Raw genomic sequence first — 12,498 nt, forward strand, 5'->3', positions numbered from 1 at the left:
TGCTGGGGTTAAAGGTTTGCACCACCATGTTCAGCTTTGCTATGATTTAATTTTATTTTCCTTGATAATTGGAGATGCTAAACATTGATTGTATCTATTTCTTGTTTTTTTCTCTTTTTTCACTTTCTCTGTTTTCCTATTATTTGCTGTATTCATTGTTGGTTTTTTTGGGTCAGGCACAACTCAATTTGATGCAATCATACTTCTTGATTTAAAAAAATTATAAAGCTATTATATCTAAAAGATGTATAGCACAGATATGAAGCAGACATGTAAACACATGGAGCCAAACATAAAGCCAAATATTTACAGGATCATTTGATAACGCTCTAGGACACTCATCGGTTAGAATGAGATGTCTCTAAATGGTGCTGGGGAGATTGGACATCTTCTTGAAGAAGAATGGAACTGAACCCTTCTCTCACACCATGTACACAGTCAACTGAAACTTCATAAAAATCTCAAAGTAAGATCCAGAGCTGTCAGGTTTCTAGGGGAGAAAAAAAGGTTGTCCAACCCTGGTGTGGGTAGTTCAGTCCTGTGTAGAACCTTATTACATTTTTAGAGATCATTTATCTTATGTGTATGAATATTTTGCCTGGATGTATGGAGACCATGTGTGTGCAAAGCCCATAGAAGCCAGGAAAGGGCATAAGATCCTCTGGAACTGGAGTTATGGATGGAAAAACTGTGTGGGTGCTGGGAATTGAACCCAGGTCCTCTACAAAAGTATCAAGTGCTCTTGCTCACTGAGCCATCTCTCTAGCCCCAGAGATAGAACTTTAAAAGCACCGGGAATGAATATGAACACAGCGAAGTCCTTTTCAAACGGCGGACTGATGAAGAACAGGCATTTATAGTCTGCATGCTTAACCGGATTTTATCCTCTGAGAGATGGACTTGTAATTGGTAGACACCAGTTTTGAAAGATGGGCTGCACCCTCACTTATCTTTTTACGTTGGCTCCAAGGTGTGAACATTCACTGCTCTAGTCACAGTTGCAAGGGACTCGGGTGTTCTGCATGCCAAGAATGGCATACAGAGAATGGTTTTGATTTCTTTAAAAGTTTTGTTAATGGAACCAGTATTATGCTCCCTTCTCACCTCAGCTCACCATAAAAGCAATTTGATTTTTGCAGCTTGACAACTTCCAAAGAAACTCTTCATCACAGCTGTTGAAGGCCCTCAACAACCATTAAAACACAGAGAATCAGAAGTGATTTGGAAGTGAAGAAATGAGAACTCTCTTGAAATGTAGCTATAGTAGCATAGTGACACACCTTTGACAAGAACTTTCCATGGGTAAATATTAACATTCTAGTTACTTCTCAAACTATTTGTCTTTTTCCAAAAAAATTATTTTCAGTTAAAGTTTATACTCTTTTAGGGAAGAGAAAAATAACATTTGTTTGTGTCCTCTAAGTCCTCTATTTCCATTAAAGCCAATTATTAAAGTTATCTTCCCACTGTTGTTGGCTGTTTTCACTCTTTTACTCTTTTGGGGGGCCTGCCATCCAGCCCCCCAAAAATACATGGAAGCTTTTTCTTTTTTGTGAATGGCCAGCCTTAGCTTGGCTTACTTCTATCCAGCTTTTCTTAAAAATTATCCCATCTACCTTTTGATTCTGTAATTTGTCCTTTTCTTACTTCTGTAGTTTCTATAGTTTACTTTCACTTTTACTCCACAGCTGGCTGGGTGGCTGGCCCCTGATACCCTCCTCTCCTTCTCCTTCTTGCTACTCATCTTCCTCCTAGATTTCTCTTTCTATTTATTTTCACTGCCTGTCAGTCCCGCCTATCCTTTCTCCTGCCTTGCTATTGGCCATTGAGCTCTTTATTAGACCAATCAGGTGCTTTAGACAGGCACAGTAACAGAACTTCACAGAGTTAAACAAATGCAACATAAAACAATGCAACACATCTTTGCATCATTAAACAAATGTTCCACAGCATAAACGAATGCAACACATCTTTGACTAATATTCCACAACACCCTGCATTTCACCTGTCCCACTGTCTTGTTGGTGATGAACACAACATTAATCTGACACCCTTTAAAATCATGTCTGGCAGAGCTCTGCAGACAAGCTGGGCAAAAAAGAAAACAAACAAACAAAACCAGTGGCTGCAAAGTTTTAAATGATAAATTACTTTAAAAAAAAAAACCTCATAAAATAGGTGTGGCAGAGGACAACTTTAATCCCAGCACTTGGTGCCTGAGGCAGGTAGATCTCTATGAGTTCAAGGCTAGCCTTATCTACATAGTGAGTCTGTGGCCAGACAGGGCTACATAGTGAGAATCTGTCTCAAAACAAAAAACTTAAGCGCCCTCTTAATCTCTAAAGAGAGAAAGGACATTATTATCTTCACAGCAGTGGGATTTCCAGTAGACACCACCATGCCCAGCCTTTGACATGGGTGTTGGGATTGACCTAGGTCTCCAAGCTAGTAAGTCTCCAATGTCTTCCCAGACCCTTTTAAGTTGATTTTCCTCATTCATCTATGGGATCTAACATCTAGCTCAAAACATAACAGCTGGCTATATCTTTATTCAACCGACTGCTCCAGGAATTTTATTGCATCTGCAAACACCACTTATAAATATCTGAGGGTTGCTATGGTCTTCTACTAGCAAAGACTCCTCCGGGAAAAACAAGAGTCATTAGAGCAGGAGTTTTAGGGAAAAGCTTTTTAATAAAAACTGAGTATCATTTCACTGAGAGGACTATGTGTATTCTGCCAGTAAAGAGGGGAGGTAATTTAATTTAATTTAATTTACTCTTATTAAGATCTCTGGAGTTTTGTGCTTGAATAGAAAATGTAGTAGAATTGGTAATTGCTAAAAAAAAAAATCCAAGGAGCAGAAAGGCCTACGCCCTCACAGAGTGGTACTTAGAACTCCAGGCATCCCCAGGCCAGGGAGCAGGGTGACAGAGCTCATGGGAAGGACATTGCTGTGTGATGACCTTCAGCAGGATGTGTCTTATTCTTTCAGATTCCAAGGACTGTATTCAGAAACACATGAATCCAGAAGTTGACCCATTCCAACCAAGCAGGAACAAGATTTCTCAGAGAAATACACCCAGAATAAACATCTTATTGCTCAACACATTCCTCAAAGCACCTCCTGAGGCTTTTAAAATTATATTCCAAGTCCTTGATGCAAAAGCTGGCATTGTGTTGAAAACAGTTTGGTGGAGTGCAGGGCCTAGCCCTAATCCTATTTCGGAACCCAGAGCTGCCAGGCACAGATACTTCCATCTTGTGGTCTTTATTCATCAAGATGGCTAGTTACTTTTAATGTATTTTTGGAAAGTTAAGCTAAGTATTTAAAGTATTGCTACAATGTATTAACTCTCTTCTTTCATATTACACATTTGAGAACAAAAACACTCAATATCCCCCACCACTTTCCTTCAGGAGAGGCAAAATTTCAAAGGTTCCTTTCAGCCTTTTGCTCTCCTCAGACAGATATCAACTTTGTATGCCCAGTGGTGAGGGCTCACTGGCTCCCAGCCTACTGTTCTGCTAATACCCATACCCATACTACTCCAATGCCAGGGGATTTCCTGGGCACCTGTTTATGCCTCTCTGTCTTTGCTCACACCTAGTTCTTGGTGACCTACATTAGCTGTGTAATCATGAACTCCAACTTAACAACACACTGCAGGAACCAGACACATGAGACACAACCCAGGGCTTTGGATTACCCTCCAGTTAGCCCTTCATTCTAAGCAGAAGTGCCAGAGAATTACTGAAGTACATTGTAGCTTTAATGGATGTAATGCCAACACAAAACACCAACAAAAATGCAGGCTCAAACTTATAGAATGTCAGTGAGGATGTGCATTAGACTCTATGTAGCTTTATTCTTATTGTTATTTTACAGACAAAAACTGAGTCTTCCTGACATCCGAGGACTTCAGCAAGAGTCACACGTGAGTCCCCATAAGTGGTCTGCATCTGTTATCCCTGATACTGGTGGATTTTCTGCATATGGTCTGATTGCTGTTACAATTTAGCTCTTTAAAGCCCTTCAGTGCACACGTGCTGAAGGCTGGGTCTCAAGCCTGTGTTACTCACTAGGAAGTAGGTGGGGCCTAAATGGAAGGATTTGAGGCCACTGGAGGTGCCCCCTTGGAGTGGCCCTAACCCGAACCCCTTTACTCTCTCTGCTTCCTGGCAGGGAAGAAATGAGCAGCTTTTCTCCACTGTGATGGGGGATGTCCTTCTGTATATGTTTCTCTTATTGGTTGATGAATAAAACACTGTTTGGCCAATGAGTCAGGAAGATAGGCAGGGACTAGGAGGCGAGGAGAATTCTGGGAAAGATAGGCAGATGAAGACCTGAAAATAGTCACCACATGGAGACCGGGAGGATAGGACGCACCGGGTGTTCTCCAGTAAGATAAGGCCATGTAGAAATGCATAGATTAGTAGTTATGGGTTAATAATTAAGACAGAGCTAGCCAGTTAGAAGCCCTAGCCATCAGCCAATAGTTTTATAATTAATATAAGTCTTTGTGTGCTTATTTGGGGCTGAGAAGGGTGGCGGCACCTGGTGGGACAAGAGCCTCAGAAACACCACTGTGCACTCCATCCTCAACCTTACTAAGCAGCGTAAGAATGAACCAGAGCCCCAGAAACTGTAACCCCAAATAAGCCTCCTTCCCCTTTCAATTGACTCACTACAGCATTTATTAAGCAGCTAAAATCGCTATGATGTATTTGTTCTCAAACTGCTCCAGATAAAACTCCGATACAAAAGTTCCCAGAAGGGCTTAAAGATATATATATATATATATATATATATATATATATATATATATATAGTCATGTTTTTCCCAGCATGAATCTATGTTCTGCTTACTATATTGGACATGCTTGGAGAAAATACCTGCATAAAATTATGCCCATCTATATACCATTTTAGACATTGCCACAGTAAACAAATTATTTTCATTCTATTTTGCCCAGTAGAACCACCCCCACCAAAATTGTTTAATTCATTCCAGCACTTGAGATAAAGAGTGAAGAGACAGCCTACAGAGTGGGAAAAAGCTTTTGCCAGCTATTTATCAGATGAGAGGTGACTATCTGGCATACACAAAGACCTGAAAAAAATCAACTGCCCCCAGGCTAAGTAAATGGGCAAGGGAATTTAGCAAACAAATTTTCATTTACTTTTTTATGTGTACAGGATTTTTGCCTGCATGTATGTCTGTATATCACATATATACCTTGTGCCTACAGATGGCAGAGGACATTGGATCCCCTGGGGCTGAAGTTACAGACAGTTGTAATCCACTGTGTGGGTACTGGGAATTGAACCTGGGTCTTCTGCAAGAGCCACCTCTCCAGTCCCAACAAAAACAATCTTTAAAATAAGAAACACAAATGGTTATTAAATGTTAAAGTATTTAACATCTTTAGTTACTAGAGAAATGAAAATGGCTTTGAAATTCCGTGTCAGTCCAAGCAGAATGGCTATAATGGGGGGGGGGTGTTAACAACAAATGCTGGCAGGAACATGGGAGCAAGGAACCTTTATCCACCTAGCTGGAGATGTAAACTGTGTCACCACCAAAGACATAACTACCGCTTGTCCCAGCTGTACCACGCCTGGGTATATGCCCAAAGTAATCTAAGTCAATACACAATAGAATTACCTACACAACTACGTTTCTTGTGACATTACTATGGTAACAAGGTGTGGAAGCAGACAGATGCCCACAAGTGGATGAGCAGTTAAAAGAACAGTGTGGCATTTATACACAATCAAATTTCATTCAGTCACAAGGAAGGATGAACTTCGTCCTCCTGGAAGATGGGTCGAAGCAGAGATCATCGTGCTAAGCCAAGGAAGCCGTTTTTTGAGAGGCAAATATGGAAGGTTTTTCTCTCACACACAGAATGTAAATTTACAATGTGTGTATCTATGACGTGGGAGTGTGTGGGCAGATGAAGGAAGCAGAGGTGTTGAGTGTGTCATATACACGCCATCTGCTGCTTTCCCTCCTAATGGATTCTAAGTTGGTCCATATCTGCACCCACCTATGTGGAACATAAAATCAGAGGGGGGATGCATTTTGTGAAGAAATTAAAGACAAGAGTAATATCACAGGCATTAATATTCCAATTAGGGTCTCCCTTTATGAACAGTGTCAGCGTTGAAGGGGCAGTCCCAGCATTTGGGATGGAAAAGCAGGAAGATCACAAGTTTGCGGCCAGATTGGGTTGCCCAGTAAGACTTTATCTCAAAAATACAAAAAAGAAAAACAAGTTAAATCAACATATGGAAAATTGTTGGGTCTTACTGCTTCAAATGTTCGGTATTTGGTTCCTATCAATTCTCATTGATGTTTTTATTGTATATGTTTTATTTCATACGTCACAGACACAGCCAATAGAGAAAGATTACATTCCCTTTGGGGGGCGTTATTACACATCTGTTTATTCATTCCTATTGCCCACTGCTTCTTTGGTAGACTATTGAGGTGAATCGGGTTTTAACAAATCTTTTCGGTTTTTTTTCAAGAGGAGAATAATCTACTTTGCACAATATATTATTCTTTTGTTTCCCAATTCCATAACATCTGTCTACATTTTATATTATACATTACATATAAACTACATTTTATATTATACATTATATATACTACTTCATGTTCGCTACACTCCACATATTCTTGGCTGCAGGTGAAATATAAAGTTTTTGCTTCCTTGTTGAGTATGTTTTCAAAAATCTTATTCTGCATAGACATCGCTGTTATTTTTGTGGAATATCACATTCAATATATCTTTGAGAAGTTGTTGTTCCAGAATGGTGTTATGGTAAAGCAAAGTTCTGTTTTTACACCCATACCAAGTCACATTTCCCTGTACCTGGAGCTAACTGAACTGCTCTGTTCAGCTTGTGTCTCATTCATGTTGCCTGGGAAGTTTGTTTTGCACTAAACCCATAGGAAGAAACAGCAGAAGACAAACCCTGGGATTTTGATGATATATTTGTATTAAAATATTGAGCCTAGAGCTTCAGAGATGTCTCTTATATAAGATAGACAGGAACTGTACATCAGAGGGGACTCATAACTATCAAAAGAGAAAAAACCCAAGTCATTTTTATTAATCATGCAAATGACTGCTAAGCCTGTGCATGCCTGCTCACAATCTAAAATCTTATATAAATAGATGTGCAAGTTAAGTGTGGCCCCCAGTACCTGAATAGGTGCCAAAGTGTGCCTTGGAGTATAGAACTGAGCTTAGAATTCATGACTGCTTCCTCTGAGGTCCATTTTTGGTGCCTTCTTTTGCAGTTGTTGTCTGGGGCTGGCACTGCTCTAAAATGTGCCCTTGGGATTTGATCTTGCCATTCCATTCGAGACAGCCAGTCAACAAAGGGGCAAACAAAAGCGAATTGTTTATTCTACTTCAAGGTTTTCTACTAAGGTCAATTTTAAATGCTTTCATTTGATAACCATTGAGTAAATAGAAGGCAAAGAGTTGGACAAACTCCCTCCAAATTCAGGTTCTTCATAGGAAAGTTTACCTTCCAAAATGGTTGGCCTTGTGACTGTAAAGCTGAGGCTCATTTGTTCTCTGATCACCTACTTGGCAAACTCTGCGAGCTGGTTCCCCAGTCCCTGGAAGAATGCCTATAAAAACACTCAAAATTGATTTTGCAATTTCTGTGCCAATGATCATGCATTAGAGTCATAAAAGGGACTTTCTGACAGTCAATCAAAACCCATTGTCCTCAACCTCTGCCCTCTGTCCTACCGCATTTAGCGAAGGTGTTTCCAGGTCCACACCAGCTTGGCTGTGATCACTCAGGTAAATCCAGTTTAAGACCAGGTTCTCCAGGACTGGTACCATTTCAAGATCACATGTAAAAAGAAAGGAGGTAAGGAACAAGCTGCAATGAGCAAAAGAACGAACACGGGCATCAGTGTGAGCATAGCAACTCCTGTTGCTATGGAGTCTGAAGCTGTGTTCATTTTCACAGGCTTCGGCTTTATCATGGCCTCATCACACAATAAAGAGATGGATGAGATGGGTTTGTCCTTAGGGGGAAAAAAAAACAAAAACATTTTTCTAAGCCTGGATTGGAGCAAGGAAAGACCAGCGGCAAGTATTCAATACTCTCAACATTTTTGCAAACCATCTAGGAAAGCAAATGGGAACAATTAGGGAATGCAGTGGGAACTGATGGAAGGAAGGTGCTAGCATGTTGAAGGCTTCATGGGAAAGCAATATATCAGACTGACTTCAAGAGATACCAATGAGCTTTTCAGGCTGCTAATGGAGGAGTAGACTGAACAGGAAATGGAGCCTCTTGGACCTAGTTATGTGACCTTAACCTTAAGGTCCAGAGATCCAAAGCAACTGAGACGTGTATGTGGGCACTGAATACACACTGGTGAGTTGCTGCAGCCCTCATCCTTACTGGCATCCTGACTGCCAGAGTGTGTACCTTCTCAGAATAGCCTTGCTGCTCTTGAGTCTACTATTGAAAGGCTCTTGTGTTGAAAACGTGGACCCTACTTTGTGACATTGAGAGTTAGAAGAAACTTTACAAGGTGAAGGCACATGGGACATATTTAGAAGGCTGGAGATGTGCCCTAATAGAGGATTTGGAGCCCCGGCTCTTTTGTGTAAGACATTTAGTTGCCATGTGAGCCTAAAGCACCAGAGCCAGTTTCATAGATGGAGACCTTTGAGTCCAGGAACTAAATCAATCCTTTATCCTTACAAGTTGATTTTTTTCATGCGTTTGCTAAGTAGCAGAAAGCTGACTAACCAGGCCCTCAGTCAACAACTAGCAAGAAATTATTTTTCTCTCCCTATTTGAGAACAAAGAACAATTGAAGCTGGGAGAGACCGTAAATGCCTCTTCCTTGGTTGGGTTTCAGTGAGAGGAGGCAGCTGGCCAGCACTTTGATTTCACTTTAGTGAGACCCTAAGTGGAGGATCTGCCCAAAACTTGCTAGAATCTAGATTCGCTGTATCTCTGAGATTATAAATATATGTTAAATGGAGTTGTTGCAGTTCATTGCACATCCATAGTAAATAAGTACAGAACTTCTAGGGAACATAAAATAGTTCAGACATTTCCTAGTTGTGGTTAGACACCAGGATAGAGGGAAATATAGGTAGGAAAAAAACCCAGGGTCTGAGACATGATGAGAGGGAAATCTGAATTTACCCCATAGATCTCTGGAGGTCATTGAAGACTGTTAACAACACAGGTGACGGTAACAGTTTTGTTTTGGACAGGGGAGATGGCAGATGAGAGTCAAGTTAGAGTTACACTGGAATAGCTCTGCCAAATGGTTACAAGACTTCTTCAGTGATTGTGGGAGATAAAAGAAGAAAACTGGGAAGAGATTTACAGTGGGAGGCCCACACTGGCCAACATGAGACCAATGTGGAAGAAAGCTTCTTGCAGAAGGATGCCAAGCCTCTTCCTGTCAGTAGAGTGAAAACTATGAGGATTTTGGAAATGACACTGTGACAAAATGGCCTGACAAAAGCAACTTAGAGAAGAAAGGTGTTGTTTTGGCTCAAGGTTTAAGAAGCGATACGGTGCATCATGGCGGGGAGGGCAGGGTGAGAGAAATGTCTAGTGTGGCTGGTCATCTCAGAACTGGAAGCACAGAGATGGATGCTGGTGCTAGCTGGATGTCTCCTTTTCATTCAGTCTGGGCCCCCAGCCCATGGGGATGATGCTGCCTGCATCGGGGTTGTCTTCCCTCTTCAGTTAAACCTCTCTGGAACATCTTCCTAGACAGACATGCCCAGTAGCATGTCACCTAGGTAATTCCAAATCCAGTCAAGCAGACAGTGATGGTGAGATATCACAGCTTGTGCCAGTGGTTGGCAGCATTTCTGAGTTAAGAGAGAGCTGTTCACAAGCAGTTAAGACAGCTAAGGAGCAAGGCAGAAACTGAAGACTGATGTGCGGGCATTATCAGTAGAGCTGGGGATATAGAAATAAATAATTTAAGAAGAATATGCACGCTGAATACATAGTGACAGGTAGAGTTCTGGGGAATGCCAGAATTTAACACATTAAGTTAAAATGAGAACCAGGAAACAAAGAGGGGATTATAAGAAGGACAAATCTGGAACAGATCATCATGAGAATGAAGAGACGAGGGATTTTCAAGGGGTTGAAGGTTGGGTGTTGCCAGGCGTGACCTGGAAAGTGAGTGGATACTGGGGAGAGGTTCTCTGATTTAGCTCTGGGAAGTACATGCTGCTAACACACAGGAGCTTGGGTTTTGTGAAGCAATAGGATCAACAGAGCACAGAGAAGCACACACACCACTATTTAATACAGCATTGTTGGCAATAGCTGAGCTACCGAACCAGGCTAGGTGTCCATCAACAGAGGGGTGAAGAGAGAACAGGCGGGGTAGACGCACGATGGAATTTCTTGTTGGCCACTAGAATTACGTTCTGCTGTTTGTATGAAAGTGGATGCAACTGGAGGTGTCATGTTAAGTGAATTAAATCAGTCCTGGGATGACAAATACATTTTCTCTCATTTATGGAGTCTGTAATTTATATAGATATATAAAGTCATGTATGTATGTATGTGTGACATGGAAACAGGAGTGAAACTGTCTGAGGGACAAAGGAAACTAATCGGGGAGGAGGAGAAGAAAGAGGGTCTGGGGACATGAGTAGGAGTGTGCTCAAGACACAGTACATGCATGAATAGACACATACATTTCAAAAACAATGGATGAACGGTCGGTGGAGGAAGACTGGAAACCACAAGGATTTCACATGTCTTCTTCTTGCTAAATAGTTGGGCAGCAAAAGAGAAAAGAAATTAAGTGAAAATGGAAAAAAATGAAAAGTTTAAAGGTAATCCACAAGACGGATTTGTGAAGTATGTCCAGTGAGGGAGCTTGTGTCTTGATGATATGAAAACCCTCCACAGCCTATTCAAGGAAAGGACATCACCCAATTAAAAGCAACCAAAACATTCTCACAGACATTTTGCCAGAGAATTTAAACCAGTGGCCAAATGGCACATGGAATGATGCCGAACACCAATAGCCACTAGAGAAGAACAGATCAGCTTGGAGGAAAACCTTCATTTGCACCAAGAGATGGATGGAGTGGGAAGCTAGAGAAGGAACGTTGGCAGTCACCTGGGGAAAGTGGAGATTTCACACAGTACCGGTGGGCTGGGCTGCTGATGTGGAGGCTGAAGACCTGGGGTGGGGGTGGGGTGGGGCTTGTCCACTGCAGCTGAGGGAGAGGTCAGCCACTGTGGAAGCAGCCTGAACAACATCTTAGACGGTTACACATGGTATTATCACATGACTCAGTCATTTCATTCCTACGTGTAGACCCATGAAAACTCATATCCACACAGAAACACGACCCTGGTTATTATGGAAGCATTGCTCAAAAAAGCCAAAGATGAGGGGGATCCAAATGTCCATGTGGCCCTAAGTAGGAATTAAGTATTGTAGCAGCATGGATCATTCTTGAAAGCATATGGAAAGTTGGAGAATGTATGCATGCATAGAAAAAGGCCACAGGCTAGGAGAGTCCCTTCAGAGAAGTCTAGAAGGAGGAGCTAGACACAGAAGGTTGTGTTTGACCTGGTGATGGGGACATTTCAAAGGACAGGGGAATGGCAGATACAGGGTACAGATTTCTCCTTGAAAATGTTCCAAAATAGACACAGCGATGGCCATAGGAGCACATGCTGAAGACATTGCCATTGCATGATTGACCAGTTCAGTATATAAATTATATCTGAATAAATCCATTTATAGAAAAGAAAGTTGAGAGAAGCTTAATGTACACAAGGTCAAAAGAGAGCCATGGCCTGGCTAGTGAGAGAGGCCAGCGTGTTTGCGCTCCAGGAGGGAGTTGATAATTGTCAGGCATGATTGAAGGCCAGAAAGATAACTGACTCCTCGGGAAGCCGAGGCTCTGCTCCTCTGCAGATCACTGACAAGAAGTTCCAGCAAAAATACCTAATGAAATTGACTTCTTTGAACATGAAACTGGTTTTCTCTTATTGGAAAATTAAATTTTTTGAGCTACACAAATTCTCTCAATGGTGATGGACAAATGAGGTGTTATTCTAACTGGAGAAATAATGGTTACCAAAAAGTGTCTTTTTACAAAATTATTTTTTTATTTCTGAAACTTTGAGGGATTTTTTTTCTGGCTATGAAAAAAAGGCAAGAAGAAAAACCAAATCTCATGATTCCCATGTAGTTGTTAACCACATCTGGGCTAGCTTTTACTATCTAAAAATCTAAATTATCTTGCTAGATTTTTAACCAGCACAACCTCTGGTACTCTGCGTTTCGGCCAGATTAATTTCTGTCACCATAGTCTCTGTTTTTGCCTTTGAGCTGGCATTGTTATAGCTTTTATATGCTTTCCATAGGGGACTTTCCTGTGCCTTGGGTTGTAACAGAGCCTGGCTGTTTAAGACAGACATCTAAACTTGGTAAACAA

The sequence above is a fragment of the Cricetulus griseus genome, chromosome 8 (genome assembly GCF_003668045.3).
Source record: "Cricetulus griseus strain 17A/GY chromosome 8, alternate assembly CriGri-PICRH-1.0, whole genome shotgun sequence".
Classification (NCBI taxonomy): Eukaryota; Metazoa; Chordata; class Mammalia; order Rodentia; family Cricetidae; genus Cricetulus; species Cricetulus griseus.